This window comes from Bombus vancouverensis, chromosome 6, assembly GCF_051014615.1.
Source record: "Bombus vancouverensis nearcticus chromosome 6, iyBomVanc1_principal, whole genome shotgun sequence".
In the NCBI taxonomy this organism is placed as follows: Eukaryota; Metazoa; Arthropoda; class Insecta; order Hymenoptera; family Apidae; genus Bombus; species Bombus vancouverensis.
The window spans coordinates 1,479,352-1,499,239 of NC_134916.1; the positions used below are offsets into that span (position 1 = coordinate 1,479,352).

General features: G+C 33.4%; 1 protein-coding gene across 1 annotated transcript in view; it reads right to left on the reverse strand.

Annotated features, from left to right (window-relative positions):
• The window catches only part of igl (IQ calmodulin-binding domain containing protein igloo), an 88,235-nt gene that overhangs the window by 58,741 nt on the left and 9,606 nt on the right, over window positions 1–19,888 (reverse strand). The gene's annotated exons all lie outside the window — the stretch shown is intronic.

Consider the following 19,888-nt stretch of genomic DNA (forward strand, 5'->3'; position numbering starts at 1 on the left):
TTGCTTGAAAGCGACTTGCACCTTTTTAAAATAACCGCTTATATAGAGTTAAAAAAAATCTTATACAAGGCCTAACCAAATAACGCGTAAAAGTCAGCACGACGTAATTCCTTGTGAAAAAATAAGGAAAAGATATAGAATAAAGTTTTTTCATTCTTGGGTTAGTTTTCGAGAATACCCAGTTTGAAAATTTATCAACTATACTTGCACGTGGCTAATGGCGGACTGAGCAGATTAAATAATAGGCAAGAAGTTAATTGTACGTGTGAAAATAAGTGGAAAATGTAAAATAACATTTTTCTGTTTAAGACTCCAAGAAAATAGAGTTTGAACACGTTTAATTAAGAATTGGCTTAGCACACGCGTATGATAAATTTTCAAATCTATTTTTCTCGGAAACAAAATATTTTTTGTGAAAATATTTTATTCTTCATCTTCGACTTGCTTTCACACGTAGAATCACCTCTTGTCGATTATTTAGTTCTGTCCAGTCCAGAATTAATTACATTCAAGTATATTTGATAAATTTTTAAACTTGATTTTTTCAGAAACTATGTCAAAAATGAAAAAATTTGGTTCTATATCTTTTCCTTATTTCTACACAAGGAATCACGTCATACCCGCTTTTACATGTTATTCGATTAGACTGTATATTTACTTTTCACTCGCAATGTCGTCTTATCGGTATACACAGTTTTATATCCTTGCTTTTTTCTAAATAACACTTTTACCTATTTTATCGTATGTTTGATAGTAAAATATAAATTATACGAAAAAATAAAATATATCCGATCTCGTCGAATACAAGGTAGAAATAAAATAAAATTTATCGCGATCAACAGAAACGAGTATTTGACATGCGGTTCAACGAATGTTCCATCATCGACCACCACAAAACACTCGGATCACTTTACGACGAGAACCTAAATAGAGATTTTATCGGAATTTTTGTTAAAAGGTGTACAAGGATAGCCGCGTTTACTCCACAAAGTCGAACTCTTCCACTATTCTACTTTGTTTATCAACCCCTATACGGAAGGACCAACAACTTACACCGGCATTTGTGTCTGTTTTTCCCCGGGAATCCGAGTTTCGCCCCTTCCCCTTGAACTCGGTTTGTTCCCTTGTCTCGTTTGTCCTCAATTCCACCCTTCCACCGAAGACAAAATCGCGAGAGCGGGAACGGAATTGCGCGCAAAATTGCTTCTGATTGCATTAATTCTCGGCTGTGATCGCAGCAATCGACCATTTGCTTATTGAATTAGACGCGATCATTATCGATTCTTTTCTCCGCAACTGTAAACGCGCGTTTCTCAATAGTCCATAGGGCTCAATGGAAAAAAGGAATGAAGATCTTCGTTCGAAGCGAAGAAAGAAGAGAGTTTCGTTTTCAAGTGTCGATTTGGAGGAAATGCGGATTCGGGAAACGTGTTTGGAGATATTTTCTTACAAAGGATGTTTTAAAAGCTTTTTAGTGGAAAGAATGTTTTATTCATATTTTATGCTTCTATTTATAGTTGGTTACTATGATCGATTTTTGGTGACATTTTTCATCAAATATACAGTATAGCATGTTGTTCGGGAAATTTCTTACGATTAAATTTTTATTTTAGAGTGATAAATGAATATAAAGTTGCGTAATTTTTAATTTAAAAAATGTAATAAAAATCCGAATTAAAAATTCTGGACAATAATCTGAATTAAAAGATACGACAGAAACGGTTGTTTCTACGTCTCGAAAAGATATATGTCGAATAAAAGTAAGTTAGAAAAGCAACGTAAAAAGTATTACAAGGTTATAGGAAATTTATTACTCAAATATTTATGTTAAAAACGATTCTTTTTTAAAAGGTATTATGATTTCGAGATAGGAGTCTGTAAAATTCGTATTTTCGTTCTTTAAATAAATATAATACCTTGCTCAATGATAGTACGAATATCCTTTAAATTTTTCTCCTGATTTCGCCAAATTTTATAGAGAAGAATACCCCCACTAGTAACTTCACAAAACTTTTCAAGCGAGTGAAATTGTGTTCTTCGCTCAGAGCTAAAGCTAAAAAGAAATGGCTTATAATTTCTGCAACCTTTTTAGAAGATTTCTTCTCGCTACTACACTTTATTTTCATAGCAAAAGAGCTATTCCATTATTCCCAATATCATTTGTCATGAAATAAATTAATCGATCCCATTCTATTAAAATTAAAAAATATTCTAATGATATCAAATTTTGTGTGAAAGAAAAAAACGCTTCAAATAAAACTCTTAAATAAAAGAGCGAAGAACTGCCCAAAAATGTTTAAAATCCTTTCTAATAAACAAATTTCCTTTCTACGAACCATACCAATAATATCTGAAATCTGTTTTAGAAACAAGTATTTCTCCTTTCATTTTCATATAATTTTCGAAAGAACGGTTCACTACGTAGAAAGTAAGCCCGCCTCGCGTGTCACGATGTCGTAACTATTTTCTCCTTTGGACTATGCGTAGCGTACGGGATTCGTGAGAAAAAGGCGTTCGCTGGCCGCCCTCCTGTAAAGATTTAAACTCGTTGTACAGTGTGCAGGACTCACCTGACGGGAAAACGCGACCACCCTCACCTTCGCGAACGTGAGTTACCTGATTCAACGTACAACTGGCGTATTCGAGGTGCCAGCGATTCCTTTTATAACAGCGGGACTTGACGGCCCTGCGCGGAACGCCACGCAGTCTCTGTGAGTCGACTACAGGAACGTGTCTGCGTGGATGCAGCCCCGCATATTTACACCAAAAAAAATGATTAAACACATGGTAAGATCACTTTTGTTTAAATATCACGTGTTCTCTGAGATACATTACTTTATCGTTAGTCTATCGTTTTTAACGGATCCTATCAACTTGTATTCCATGTGTAATAAATAAATAAAATATAATAAGTAATAAAATAAATAAAACCGTGTATCTTAACTGTATTTCAGACCAGTTAGTTTTAAAGGGATTTTTATATTACTCTGTGTAGAACTATTTTTATTCCTGTTCACATTTCTTATTTACTTTACGTTTGCAAGATTACGAGGTAGTTTGAAATATCATTTCAAAAATGTTCTTTTTTACAGTTTAAGGGATGGAAAAATATTGTGTTTGTATGATATGGAAAGGTGTCCAAATAACACGAATAGAAAATATTTTTTAAAGATAATTATTCTTGACAAAGAAAATCGAACCTCATTGATACTATTCGAATAATTGAAAATGTAATTATTTTACAACAGTATGTGACAAACACTGCATTATAAGTCAAAATAATATTAAATTGCTTGAAACCAAATCTTACAAGTTCTATATGATCTACTTTTTATGGAGGCAGTACCTAATCACACCTATCCTGCAACATTCGCAGTTCATGGAAGTGCACAAGGAAATTGCAGAAATAAACTTTCTACAGTGATTAACCGAATACTAAAATAATTCTTCATGTAACAAAAAAAACCATATTTTAATAGTTATCTCTCATAAAATAACTGTGATAAATGATACGAGTAACTAAATCATTAACCTGAGAAAATCTTATTTTAATACTATTGCAAATATATAAAAGAATTTCGTATTCTACAAATGACAGACAATGCTATATTTTACACAAGTTCTACGTTATAAAATAAACATAACTCTTAAATGAATAAGAGAACTTACTTTTCCTGGGATTAACATTTAACGAAACCAATGGGCTTTAAAACTAGATTTTTTAGGACTAGATCATAAACAATAGCAAATGATAACATGACTTGGTTAAATTAATCATCGATCAAATTCAGAATCCATATAACCTTCTAACTAGAAATATCACGTAGCTTACAACTTATACAGCCGAAAGCTATTAGCCGAAATGTTGCTGGCGACGATGTGGTCGCGTTTAGTTCCTATATGCCCACTACATGGAATTTCAGGTAGTCGACTTGCAAGAGAAATCGATTAATCATTATACGTCCATGCGAGCTGTTTTAATGAAATGTTGAATTTGCAACGATTTATACTCGTAGAAGCCTTTGGAAGATATTGAATAATTGTTGAGAGCAGGGTTTGAAAAGAAAAATGGTTGAAAAAAAATGTTAAATATATTGAAATATTTACATTTCTATTAATTCATTTGTTATTAAGTTTATCTTACTTTTTCTCTACTCTATATATAATAAATTTACATGAATATTCCTGTGAGTCTCTTAATAAATTTATTACATTTTTTCAACAAGTTTTCTTAGAATCTTGATGAATTCGAACTCGTGAAATTTGTATCGACGAGTAATACGAGTAATGCGAATAATAACGAGTACCAAGAAAACATGCTAACTGGTTTATCAAAATGATAGAATTAAATATAAATAAATATAAACGAGAGGATCGGTATCCATAAGGACCAAAAATTATTCGAAATATAGGTCAATAGGTCTATCCACTTGATACAAAAGTTGGTCTTATCAGGTTCCCTCTTAGAAAGAATAAAAAAAGGAGCTATTAAAGGCAACTTTAAAAATTGAGTCACGTAACTGAATAAATTTGTTGAAATTAAATTCTACGAGTCGGCTGGATTTCCGTCAAGAAGAACAGACAAACGAGCCCAGAGAGTCCAATTAAAGATGGAATAGCAGCGGATACGTGTTCGAGGACCAACAAGAATCTCGTCGATAAAGTGTATAATTATTTTAAGCTGCGATTTTTCCAGCACTAGCTGTTTTCCAAAAGCTCTATACAAGTCGACAGATTTTTGTCGCCACCTGTCCAAAATTCGCGAACGCTCTATAAAATTATCGCATGTGTGGCGAACTTGTAGCTGCAGCCGATAAAACAGAGAAGAGGGGTGAACTTTTGATAATGGCACGTGGCACAGAGCTTGCACGACCTTACCAACAAGCAGCACTCGTCGGTTCTCGTACTTCACAAAACCACGTCTCAGAAACATACCGTTTGCGCTTTTATATTAAACCAGTGACAATATCACGTACCTATTCTACTTGTGAGGTTATTTTTACGTATTGAGTAAGTAGATTTGTGATTGACCCGTTTTGTGATATTCACATTTGTAGTTATCCGATACGGAGTTGAAAAAGTGTCAATTCTTTTTGTGTTTCATATTCTATCCTTTTCACTATTTTTTAATCGACACGGTGTTCGTACATTGGTTATCTGTTAGTGATATCAAGATCGGTATTTTTGCTTTTTAGCGGGCGCAAAAGAAGCAGAAGATCGATTTGCTCATCCTTTAGCCTTGAATACTTTTGTGGTGTGTGTATTGCGTGAACTGAATACTTCGAATGATACAGCGTTCGTTTAACCACGTATCTTTGATTTTTGTATATATTTAATTTACATATGCTATTTAAATATTTTTATTAATTTACTAATCGTAACAATGGTAAATATTATAGCAAATATAATAACAAAGATCTATGCTCCTCTTACTCAAGATAGAAAAAATCAAGAATGGCAATTGTCGTAGGAGTATTACGTGTAACTCTTCAACAATGAAGTATTTTCCTTGTTAAAATTCTTAATAAACAACACGAAAAAATTGTTTCAAAAATTTAATAAACGTCTCAGTAATATGAAACCTTTGTTTAATTCCGTGACGTTTAGCGAGACTTAACCTTCGCATTCCTCTCGCGAAATGAAATTTTCTTAATTGCCTCACTTATCCGACTTTTGTTATTTTCTCTTGGTATGTGCGTGCATGAGTGTGTGTATGTGTGTGTGAAAGTTGGAGGTAGAGAGGGAGAGGAAGAGGGAGAGAAAGAGAGAGATATTTTACTTCACTGATACCCACCAATCACAATGAAACAGTTTCAAACTGTTCACGAAAGTTAGACAGAAATTTGTAAAGTCCGGCCACGCATGGGTTCTACTACTTATCAGTAGCCATTCCTATAATTTTGTCACAACTTAAAAAATTTCGCACAAGTTCATTACCGTGATATTATACAAATCCATGGTATGGTCTTAGTAGTAAATATAGCTAAAAATAATGAAATGTTTATTTGATGTTTCAATTAAACAGCAAAATATAAATAATGTAATATTCGCCATTTCTCTTCATACCCCTCTTTTTATAAATATAAACAACGAAATAACCTAACAAAGAACATGTCAAACGTTTATTTTTCTAACTGCAACAGATTTGGTCGTTATATAAAACTGATAGATGATTAATCATGCGTCATCTTTTAATTTACAATATCATTTCTATGTATGTATATATCAATTCTAACTAGATTTAATCATACCCGGAAATATCACTTCGCAATTACGTCAACTTACCACTACTGGAAGATGGAACTAGTCAGTCAGTCATAAAATTTCTCATTTAAAAACCATTTGTAATATCTAAATCAAATATCATTTCATCATTTTATTTCATTATTTCGCTTTTAAAAGAAAGCTCCTCTTAAATGCTTCCAATAAAGAAGAAATAATAATAAATACTTTTTGAATGTAAAATAATCGCAGCCGACGCATTCGTTTTGAAGACCTATCGTGCGGTTGCTTCAAGCCTAACCTAGGAATAAATGTAATTAGGAAGCGTTGATGCATGCTTCAAAAGGAAGGTAATGAACAAATATTAAAACAAACTGTCTCGAATGGGTCCGTTTATGAATATGTAAGCAAGGAAAAAATGCTGATTTTCATACGGGCCTCGGTATTTTCATTTGAATGCTAAGGAAATTTAATGCCTTGGTAGAGTTAAAAGAACGTGCAACGTTTCTCTCCATATTCGTTACGCATGCACGAACGATTAACTTTACCACAAAATCGTGAAAAAATTATACAGTTCGTTTAAAAATAATCTGTATGCCTCAATATTTATATTACAAATCTTACGACACAAGATGCCGTTTCAATTCCTAACCCACCCTAACTACCACGGTCTATTACGATAAAGCCTTTGTACGAAACTATTAGTTTAAAAAAATTTATCAATATTTTTGTAAAACTTTGTTACGATTGTCTGGCTTTTGTCTATAATTATCTCGAATTCTAGATCTTCAGCCCCCCGATTAGATTAATCTCATAAAATGATTTATGCTATTTTCCTGGTCGCAGAAATTGTCGCAGAAGAATTAAGTCGATCGAATAAGAATTCGATCCATCTCCAGTCCATCTCCTCGAAACCAATCCAGTTCTAGACAGATTAATTACACCGGATAATAAATGAGGGTTGCGCAAGAATATCAGCAAAAAGAATATTTCCCATTACTGGGGAAAGTCAGCGAAACTTGCGTTTAAAGAAAATGTTAAGTTGCGTCACGGGAGGAAGAAGCTCGGTACATTATGTATGTTAAAAAAAACCGAACTCATTGAAACTGAAAAAGATTGTTACCATTTAGACGAATGAAGTATTGTCGTTAAAGAGAAGGAGCGCGCACTTATTAACAAAAGAAAAATGGTCTTTCATCTCTAAGTACTATAAAGCTCGTCTACATCTGATTCAAGGAAAGAAATTCCATGAAGAAAGAATTGCATGACTCGAGCTGACAACTAATTAGTCATCCATCACATTCTCGCGACTTCATTATACACTATTATTCGTTCTTATCGCGAGAACAAATTTTCTTGGAGTAATGAAAAAACTTGATGGTTATGAAGAAGTCGAAGACTTATAGTCTCGAAATATTTTAAACTAATCAATGTGAATTTTTACAGCAAGAAAATAGCATAAACCGACCATTATGTTCTACTAACTATACTTTAAAACTAGCGATCTTGTCTCACTAATTATTCACGACTATATATATACATAGACATATATATGTTTGTCTATTTCAACAATACGAGAGATAGATGAGAAAAGGGACTTCTAAGATAATCTTACAATATAATACAAGTTGAGAAGGTACAAGATCATGAAACGTAAATGGAGAAAGAAATATACATATATCGAAATATCATTTCATAATATAAATTGACTGGAAAAACAATTGTTGTTTGTTAATGGTTGTTAAGGGTCCACAGTATTAGTTCCATGGAAATCTGTTTAGTAATTCACGAACATACGTAAGCGTCTGCATAAGAGATTGATGACAAGGTGTATTCGAGGAAAGAGGTCACTAGATATAAATCGTATGACTGAAAATGAGAAATTAAGAATTGACCTATAAAAAACGACCATAGATATTCAGAGAACAGAAAACGTCACGGCACCGTGATACAACAATTTCAATGCTCAATATGTTCGATGCTAATCGGATATTCGTTATCTATGGTATATTACATATTGACTTTACAGTATGTACTTTGCACACTGCATACTACATATGAATTAATACTAAAATTTTTGTGTTTAAATTTCGTGATTTTTAGTTTATCTCTCATATCCATATCGATATTAGTCGACAATCCGTGTATTTTATCCTAGTGAATCCATGTAAACTTCACTGAAATTTAACGAAGCAACGTCTCCATTTTAGAAATAATTGATCGTTCAGTTGTTCGAGCAAGAAACTGCAAGAAACAAAGGTAAATCTAATTAGGACGTTGCTGCGATGCGTGAATAAATAGATCGACAATGGAGGCGAACGTAAAAATAAAGCTGTTCAAAACGTAGGCAGAAACAAAAGTCGAAGGTTCAATTATAAACAGTTTGCATTCTTTTTTCAAACAGAGCGACCGTTTCCTATAAATCATTTACGTAATTTTCTACAGATGAGTTCAATTCGGAGATTTGATCGTAGTCGTTGAAGCGATGCGTTTTCACTCCAGGAAGCGTAAGTTCCTACTTCCGTCATCGTTATCGAGACATGACAAACGCGTGTAGAGATCATCGGAGTATACATATATTATATATATAGACCACGATATAACGAGGTCATAAAATTAGTTGATAATCAAAGCAACGTATTTCGGATATCGAAACACAGGAATTATAAACATGACTAAAAGCACATAAAGACTAAAAGTTTCAGTTTTGAATTCTGTGGCTGTACGAAGATTATATGTAGAATCTATCGTACTTCATCAAAGATAAAATAATGAACGATGATAAATTCTTCTTTTCTAAGGAAAAAGATAATCGCCAAACAATATATCGCGACGCGCCTTTACATTGTTCAAATTGTTATTTATGAATTAATTATATTGCGATTAATCGCATTTGCAAACAATATTCAATTTGTCGAGAATAAGTGGTGCGTAACGAAATGCATCTTTTAAACGAGTTTATCGATATTCTCGGCAATCTCTAGTTTGTGATGCGCGTCAAACAGTCACATCATTTGTTTGATGATCAATATCAATACCACCGATACTGGATTGAATTTCATGAACCTTTCATACAATAAAATATTAGTCGCGTTTTTTTTCTATATTAACGGATATTGATTGAAAGCGTTCGTAGATATTACGTATTTGCTTTTTACCTATCTATTCTGCTATAATAATTTTCAAAATAAAACATCACACGGAGATACACAAAGTGCAAAGCAAAGATTCTTTATCGCTAAACACATACGTAGCTGATTATCATGTATCAAGCTCATAAACGATATCTACGAATTAAATAATATCGAATTCCAATGAACCCGTCCTTATCTGGCTACTTCTCTTTGAAATGAGAGATAATCGCGACTTCTTCATATAACTAGGTATTCAGTGTTCGAGGTTGACGAGCTTGTCGAGGTGCCAAGTGTCGGATGGCTAACGACTTCTTTGAGAAGCTTAAAGCGAAAAGTCAAAGGTTAAAGAACGTTCACCCCAGTGTCCACAAGAAAAGAAATGTTATTCTAGAGTGCTGATGCTGGCAAATCAATAGACAGACCGACACGAGAAAAAGACGTTAATATTCGAAGTGGCACAACAGCTTATGTACTCAGATAAACACATATAACCGACGAATAATTATTAAAGGTGTTATAATTTCATTATTCATGCCTTCTTATAAAGTTTATTCGCACAATCGTGAGAATAATGAAATTCGGTTCAACAGCATGGAATACAAAAACTAAACGTGTAATCCAATATTTCTAATTATTATAACACTCGTGTAAATACTTGTTTAATGATAAATTAACAAAGTGGCGATGTAGTGTAATTAAGACGATACAATTAAAAACTCTGTTTACATCTTTTACATTATCAGGGCTTTAAAATAATTTTCTAATTACTTTGCGCACAAATATTTCTAGAAAAGTAAATATATTCATGTTTAAAATTCGTGGATATGCAAGATATATAAACTAAGAGTTTCGATTTAGAGTAATATGCAATATACATATAAATTTAATCTTTCATATCAACATTTTACGATTCGCGGCTAATCTGAGTTCGCTTCAGAGAATATCAATAATTCTAACCATATCCCCCCTTGAATTCGACATGTTCGGCCTATCTATAAATTGATCACATCAAATCCTCAAATGATCGATATATAACCTCATATACATGTTACATCTCGTTTTCGAATATTCGCTAGATATCAAAAATAATACCAATAACAATAACTAACAACTAACAGTCAATTAACTACCACGTTTTTTAAGAATTCGCGACATCAATGCAACGAAATAGTATCAGGGACAATTACAACTCTGCTCAAACTCAAACTCAAACTCTGCTACAACTCAAATTAATTTTGGTCAAGCAATAAAAACCACTCAAATATTTAACGATCGTGTACTCGGACAAGTAAGTTAAACAATTAATAGATAATTTAAAATTGAATTTTTTAGAGACTTATAGAAAAAGTACAATATGAAAATCAAAATTTCGGTATTTTCCATTTCCATTAAGCTTCATTTGAAAACGGAGATGGAGATTGTAATTAAGTCATTTATAATCCGCTTTAATATTTCATTTTTATAGATCTTGAATTAACTATATCAACACCTTTTTTAATTACAGGTCGCATTTAGGAAAGTATAAGATGTTGTTAAAGAAAAACGCAAACAATCAAGTGCAAGCGAATAACCTTTCCCCTATTAAAATATTCAACTAAAATTACTGTATCCCCTATGATCCTATAACACCAATATAGGATTAAGTAAATGCCAAAACATATTCGAAATTGAGAGAAATGAAATATCAATTATATTCGATACTCTGAAATAACGATATAGGATGAAGGACCAAGTTTTACTGAAAATTCGGAAGGAAAGCAACGAATCGATATAGCGATGCGGAAAGAATTTAAGTTCATCGAATTCCTATCGATTTTGCTAAATTATGAAATTCCATTCTGAATTCGTAGAAATTAGGTTTCATCCAGTTACGTGCTTAAAGACGGGTGTGGTCGTCGGTGGAGCGTAGACCACGCGAGACAGTCGGGCACCCATGAACAAACTCCACAAGGCTGTCGTCCTATATTTCGACTTATTGCCAGCTGTAATTGCAGCAGAATGAAATCGATGTTAGCCGACTTACCAGAAGAAAAGAAAAGAAATTTGGTCACATTTATTTGCGCGCAATCACGATTCATGCATCTATCTCTTCTTACCTGTTGTAACGATCTTCCCATGTAGTTCAGCCGAATTAAGCCTAAAATAGATGATTTCAGAAAGAAATTGATAGTATAAATGGTTTTGCGTGGTATGATTCGGGACGATATTTAGAACAAAATAAGCGGTTGTGAAACAATTTTCCGCCGGTGCTTTATAAGCAAAATATCGATTAAACGAAAAAAAGCACTACCTTCTCTTATATCTCGCTTTATAAAACTTGAAAACTATTTATTGTACGTGAAAAGATTTCTATGGAAAGTTGCAGCTAATGAAATTATCTGTAAAGTGAATAAGATTGAGAGATTATGAATTAGTAAGAAGTAGAACAAAATACACTTTTCGTAAGTAGTTTATACCGTACGTTAAAATTATCATTCAATATTGAGGCTCTGAAATAAGCAAGTTCTAGTCATTTTAAAATAGGTACCAAATTTCAAATCGATCCGTCTATTAGTTTTCGCACAATCAATTTGTCAACTTACAAAACGGGAAATTTAAAATTTACAATAAAAGTGTATGAGCTTATCTTACTTTATCCCTTGAGCTCGTACGCTATCTGGAAGATCTGGATTTTGATACGCAAGTGTGAAAATATCTTTTCATTCAAACGCTTGTGATGCTAAAACATGTTGATGGTTACTTTCGCTTAGTTGTAAAATGCTATTATTTTCCCACTTTACGTCCTACCGTTGTGGAACCTGTTTTTACCGATTTTTTTAATCATTCCACGTAATTTAAAAATAAAACATGTTTTCAGCAACAATAGAACTGATTGGCTCAAAGATAGATTTTTTTTCAAAAAGTCGCGAACGCTGAACTATTAAACATTAAGAGATGAAACAGGCGTCGTTTCACAGTTTATTACTTGTATTATATGTTAATTTTTTTATATCAATTAAACACCCATAGGGATAGAAATACGTTTACAAAGTTTGCGATTTTTTCCATCAATTACAGTTTTCGCACGTATGATTAAGAAACGGTCTGACTGCCTGCTGTGAAAATGGAACGACTTTATCTCGTTTTACAAATAACTTCATTAGCTACAACATCCTACTGAAACTTTTGCATGTACGAAAAATAATTCTTAAGGTATAAAACGAAATGTAAAAAAATCTCGCTCTTTTTCGTTTACTCCATATTTTGTTTATGAAGCATCGGAGGAAGATTATTTCAAAGTCGCTTATTTCGTTCTAAATATCGTTCCGAATTATATCATGCAAAAACATTTCTACTATCAATTCGTTTTCAAAAATATATTAATCCAACTGGATTAATGGTGTGCCGTTTCGTGATATCGACTCTTCGCTAAACGGAACATTGTCATCGGTCAAAGAGTAACAGCGAAATTATACCACTGTTGTTTTGCTGTGTACGTAATCGGAACTGACAACGCTATCGAAACGTAATCCTCGCCCATTACCTATCCAATTGCGTATATACAACTTCTGTACTAAATCTAAAGTTCCCACAAATAGTTCACGGAATCTGACGTGCGAATAGATTTTTTTTATATACAATTTGCAGGAAGGAGTTTTATTTTATATTACAAAATCGAACGTCGTAACAAAAACTTTTATCTAACATCTAGGAAATATTCGTAGAAATACAGAAAAGAAATTTTCTCTAAAGAAAGCAGAAAAGATTTCTTCTTTATAATCTGGATAGAGATGTTTCCAAAAAAGAGCTCAAAAGGAATATCATCTTCTTTAAAAGTCTAAAAAGAGATTTTTGTTCTATCCATCATGTTCGTATTCCAATTACTATATTATCTATAATCTATATATATAATTCGTTATTATCTAAGCTAGTATTTTTCTTCCTCGGAGTATTTAGTAATAATTTCACGTTAACAATTCAACGTTCTATATTTTTGTATATATACGAAAGTTTTCAGTTGTTTCGCTCAGGAGTAACAAAAATTGTTACTAACACTCGTTTTTGTATGTCGACACTGTTCATGTTTTTGCATACGCGTCAATTTTCACCCGCAGCCTCTGCCTTTAAGTCGTACCTAATAATTCCTTGGTTACATGCTATCTCTATTTTCTTTTTCCTATTTGTTTATTTATAATCGCATCAACTACGAGGTTACTATTGACTACTTTGGATTGAATAATACGCATGTATCATCGTACTCTAATATAAGGTCTCTAGTAGTGCAAGGCACATGGATCTTTATTTTCGGCAGCGAAACTGTACTAGCCGAATGCTTTGTCTCAGTTTAGTGCATACTCGCAAAGTGAACAACAATGGTTTTTGGTACAGTTGGAGACACATAGGAACTACAGTTTTAAATTTTAGATAGGTTCCAAATCACCAGAGACCGTGCTGATATAAGTATAACACAAGTACGAACAAATCAAATTGTAGAGGTACCGCAGCCACTATTTTGTTTCACGTAATAGAAAATATTTGTCGATACACTTCCGGTCCAAATTAGATATCTCTATATTGTCTTAATATGCTTGTTATTTTCCCAATCCGGCTTGGTTTTTCCCATAGACGTTTGGCTACTGATAAATAATTTATAATTAATCATTTCATTATCTTCTTGCATCAATTTTATTAAACATTACATCCTGAAATTGTACGAATTTCACGAACTCTATTATATTCTCTCCTCAATGACTTCCCAATTTTATTGATTTGAACGATGCGTTTACTTCGATCAAAAGTTGCAATATATATTTCATTATTTATGAATTAACTTTTATTACGGAATATTTTTCCTAAAATCTCATTTTTCAGATACCCTATATACATGAATACAAAAATGGAAAAATGTCACGTCAATCAACATACAGACGTCCTTTAGTTTAATCGCGAGATCTTCAACTTAATATAGTTTGAGATAATAGCGATAAGTATAATTTCTACGAAAAGTTCTGATATACACATGTGCGAAAATTTCGATGCGAAATATCATCTCAGACGGACGTTATATCCACACGAATGTCATCAACTATTCGTTACCATTAAAGCAACAATTTACAGTTTACAGGGTTCCCAGAAAAAGATGCGTCCACATAAAAATGATTTACATATTTTTCTCCAAGAATTTAACGCAAAATCCCATTAAGCTAATATTTACTCGAAATCGCAGGAAATTGTAATTTTGCATTTACGTAACTGTATAACGAAATGATACACGTGTCGTGTTTAGAATGTCCGTAATTACATATTTGAAATTAATTTTTAGATATAGCTCCGATAGAGGAAATCGCTCTGACTCGAATATACCAAACTGTCGAATCAATTAACCGTTTACAAATCATTTTCCAGCAATCAAACACAGAATCGAACATAAATCGCTCGATAGGCCATCTAAAATGAGCGATATGATCGGCATAATTTATTCCAGAGTGCACGAGCAGCTCGTTGAATAATTTGACGAGAAAGCAATGTAAATAACGGAAAACACGTAAAAGAGAATCCGATACGTTAATTTCTTTCCAATAATTAAATACATAATACTTTTTCATACGTAAGATAAATAAAAAAATATTTCACATTGAAAAGTTTGGTCGTTCTTATTCAATCAATGTTTAATTCCGAGCACGCAACAAATACGTAGCTGTATATCCGTTTGAGTCCCAGGGTCATTGAAAAAACAGGATCGAAAAATCCCGAACAGCGCGATAGCGATTGTCTTAATCGATTACGAAGAGAATCAAGCGGTGCAATAGCGTTCGTCATATTTGTTATTTTATGAAATACATATATATTATTATATATACGTACTATTAGTTTATAAATATTTCTAGTTTTGTTCAATAATAATTATTGAGAAGATAACAATGAAATACAAAATACCATCAGTCGTCCGTAGCGTTCAAATGTACTGGGACTTTTCCACACAAAATCGAAACAGCGCGATCGCGCTGCTTGGAACTCAAACAGATATATCGGATATGTATAGCGAAGAAAGAGAAACAATGACAGACAAAAATTAGTATATTAGGTATAAAATATCGATGATACGGGGTTATCCATACCGTGGATTCTCTCGAAGAACATCAACTATCCCTGTGTTTCCTCCTACTGCCTAATTACATTTTCGTAATAACGAGCTCGCTCGAGACAACGATCTTTTCTCTCGATCTCACGTACGAATTGTCGATGGAAATGTGGCGTGTCTATTAAGGTAACTTATTACGGCCAGTAACGATCGTATAAATAATTCATTTGGTTCGCGCACGAACGTGTTTTTCAAACACCTAACGCGAACCTAACGGGAGTTACCGGCGCTTTCTTCCCAATGACAAGAAGAGAAAGACGTAGAAGAACGGCTTTGTAACAAGCTTGGGCAAGGTAATCCAAGTACCTTCACTTGCACTGTCATATGATCGAAATTTCCGGCTCGTCTGGTTAGTCACGCAATAGCCAACGACTATTCTCGCGGTTATTTCAACCGACCAAAACTGGAATGGAGATCGGGCTTGAAATTCAGTGGAAATATCGCGAATTGTTTTGCCCCGAATACCGAACACGTGATGCGTGTCAAGGTTTACTCGTCCATCCAAGGAGCGTGCCCGGATGCCACTCAGAATGTTATGTTTTGCTGCTATTTTAGCCTTTCGATTGCGATTGGTGGGAGAACGCATGTTCGGAAACTTTCAACCAATTTAAGAGACGTGGTTTTATGTTCCATCAAGGTTGTGACTGTTCCATTGGACCGAAGTTTTGTGAATTGAAATCGTTGACTAGATATGTCGTTCTATTATTTGGTCATTTTGTAACTGTTTTGACGTTATTCCGTTGTATGGTCGTTTTAGAATTACCGTAATATTATTTCGTTCCTATCACTTTTTATCGCGTTAGTTCTTCGTTTGGTAATTGTTTCGAAGCGATCTATCGCGGCATTTCGTTAGTTTTATAGTTATTTTGTTATATTTGCAATTTACATAGAGATATAAAGATAGAGTAGGCGAGTCTCTACGTTACCGTACAAAGTGTAAGTGTGGATGCGATATGGGAATAGAAAGAGAACGCTGTATAGAGGTCTCTTTTGTTCGTGTCTTATCTGACATGCACACTGACGCCGTTGATTGATCGGTGTTACACTTACATATTTACTGTACAAATGTGCGTGCGTTATTAGACAAGGACACTTTTTATTTCTCTTTTTATTCCTACATCGCTTTTTCTTCTCGCTCACGCACTCTATCTTTGTATCTCTATGACGATTTTACTGTTCCATTAGTTTAAATTTATTGATTTTCTTACTTATACAAAATCATCGCTTTAATCTTTTCGGTACAAGCGTCGACTATAATCGGCAGAGTATCGACTAAAGTGTACAGTAACGCTATGCAATCGCTCTTGCTCACGGCCGTCAAGTGGCACTACGCGATGGACGAGCATCTTACCGAAGAGGTTAATTTTAGTCCTTCGCAGAACTTTCGCCGTATATTATCTATGAAACGTAATCCTCATTCCTTAATCCTCATCTTGGAAATTTCTTGTAATTTACTATGTGAAAACCATGTTACTACGATCTTCTCATTGTGAGCGCCACTACAACACCTAATTGCCATAACGATCTCTTAGTAATTAGGATATAATTAGGCATTAAAAATGATATCTTTTATGAGTCAAAAAATTAAATTATAAAAGAATCCAGATAGAAAAGGAAAGAATACATATTTTCATGATAAAATGTTGTGTTTATGATACATGTTCTATTACAGATGTTCATTTTCTTCTATAATTGAAAAACGAAAAAAAAATATGTTGTGAATGTTCCACCATTTAACGACTTTATTCGCGGCAATTACAAGTCTGTCAGATTGACTCGTCGAAAGGGAAATATTATTATCGCCTTAAAGAGATTGACTATTTTAAAGACCGCTGCCGACTCTAGGAAGGAGCCGACGGAATTAAACGCGATGTAATTAAAGAATGAAACCCACCAGAAAGAACGATAAGAGGAATTTGAAACAAAGTGTTCCTCCACTTCTGACACACTCAGCCACTATCTCACAGCCTGCAGTCTTTCTCATTCAGGATATGAATTTTTCTTTCGCGACTTTTAAACTCTTGAAATTAAATTTACATTACATAATAAATATCTTTATATCGCAAAAGAGTGAAGACAATAAAATAACTGAATCAATATATTTAAATATGAAAATCATTTACAGAACATTTTAGTAAAATTTATCCGAAAATAATTTCAAAATTTTTAATGGCAGACCTCTATCTGGTTTATCAAATTTCACGATAAAAACAGGAACCTTCAGGCTCTTAGATATTTCAATCCCAAGAGAGTCACATTATTGGATGCCACAAAATAACATTAAATTTGTGAATACGTAAATCTCTCTCTCTCTCTCTCTCTCTCGCTCTCTCTTTCGCCCTCTCTCTCTCTCTTTCGCTCTCTCTCTCTCTCTCTCTCTCCCTCTCTCTCTCTCTCTCTCTCTCTCTCTCTCTCTCTGCAGGGATATGCTCTCGGGTGAAATTTAGCAGGAACTCTATTCATCGCACGAAGACAACCATTGTTATTTCTTTTTTAGTTTTACGTGTTTTGTATCAGCTTGTCTGATCTGCGAATCGTCGGATAGGGAATTAAGCGAATCGCTTCATAGATCAACGACACGAACCAAATAGCTAAGAGAGAAGCACTAGACAATCGACCTGCGGTTATAGACCTCGAAAATCCATCTGATATCGCCAAAGGATACTTCAGTAAATATATCCTAAATATACGTTATATTAACTAAATGTAGAAATTCTGTTCACAAAATAAACGAGACTCGTAATAGTTTCTCGTCAACTTACATCATTTCAATTCACTGCATTTTGATCTGCGCTAACAGACTGTACCAAAAAAGATTGCGATCTAAAGATAAAAATAATTTCGCCTTGTTGTAACTATTTAAAAATACAAATTAAATTGCAATACTAACTATAGTATAATACTGTCAAAAACATAATATTCAGTGATATAAAAGACTTCCTAAAATAGAGTCCACGGAAGTCTCTAATTTTTTCAACTCAAAGATATGTTCCGGAAAATTGAGTTGTAAGGTATAACCAAAAAAAGAGAAGGAATAAAAGTTTCTCTTTTGTCACTGCCACTGTTGCACCGCTGTTAATTTCATCGACCTGTGCATCCTAGTATATACATGTATACATAGTTATAACCACCTGACGACAATTCATTGTGTTAATATTCGGTTCATGGCTGGTGCTCCACTTATACACGCTTCTACTTCTCTCCAACCAATCCTCGTTTTCTACATCTTCTGTTTAAGCACTACGCAGTACACTAGACGTAGCGTTAGACGTCATAAAGACACAAGTTACCGCCAACTATGAAATTCTTTGAAGTCAACTGGAAACTACTGTATCGTTAGAAATGTTAATGGTTTTGCAACGATGAAGTTCACACCAATAGGCGTGTTTCTTTACGACCGACTTTGAACTCTTTATGAGCTTAAAGAACCACTCGCCTGTTATTTATGTTCGCAAAATTACTCAAATTTCAATACCATATACGTAAACATCGAATATGACTTTTTCAGTTTAAATTTCCAAAATATAATATAAGATTTTTTTTGAAACGTGTATTTCTGGCATGAAGAGAATATGAAAGTTTATCTTTTAGTTTATCTGGAAGAATATGGTACTTTGTCTTTTTATCTACTTTCCTAGAATCCACTTTCAATGGAATACATACCTATATTCGACTTATAGTGCTTTTTAACATAAACATAAATTTTACATTCGAGGGTCAAGAAAGATTTTGACGTAGTATTTCACATCCCTTTTTTATATTTATTATACCACGAGAAAAAATCTCGTCGTGAAATATAAATTTCTCTCGTTATCCACATATTTATCTATCCTACATGTTAATAGAAAATTTTAAATTTCATCTAACCACGATTTAAGCGAAAATTTCGAAATCATTTCACCCAGTCATGTTAATTTACATTGCAATTAACGCGTAACTCGTTTCAAAAAGTTCAAATTAAAATACAGCTACTAAATATATCATAACGAGAGGCACTAACCTTAAATGATATTTCCCAAGCACTTCATTTAAATTTACACAAACTGATTCATAATGACGATAAATTAGAATGTTATGAAATACACGACTAATTTATTTGATATCCTAGTATACTTTGTCTTCATTAAAACATCCTGTGAAATTTGAATCGGTTATCTGTAGCACGATTACGTGCTTGTACGTGTAAAAAGCAACTTTGTACTCGAGTTGAAATAAGAAACCGAATTTCCCTCTAACGAAACTCAAACTTCTCCTATTTCAACTTCGCAACTAATCTTTGTTTTTTCAACTTTTCTGTTTTTATCAAAAAATTAAAGTTGCCAAATATCAAAAACCACGATCCTGTAGGAAATCTCTAACGCCCGAGCCTATCCATATAAACCATTAATTTAGAGCTATAAACTCAAAATGT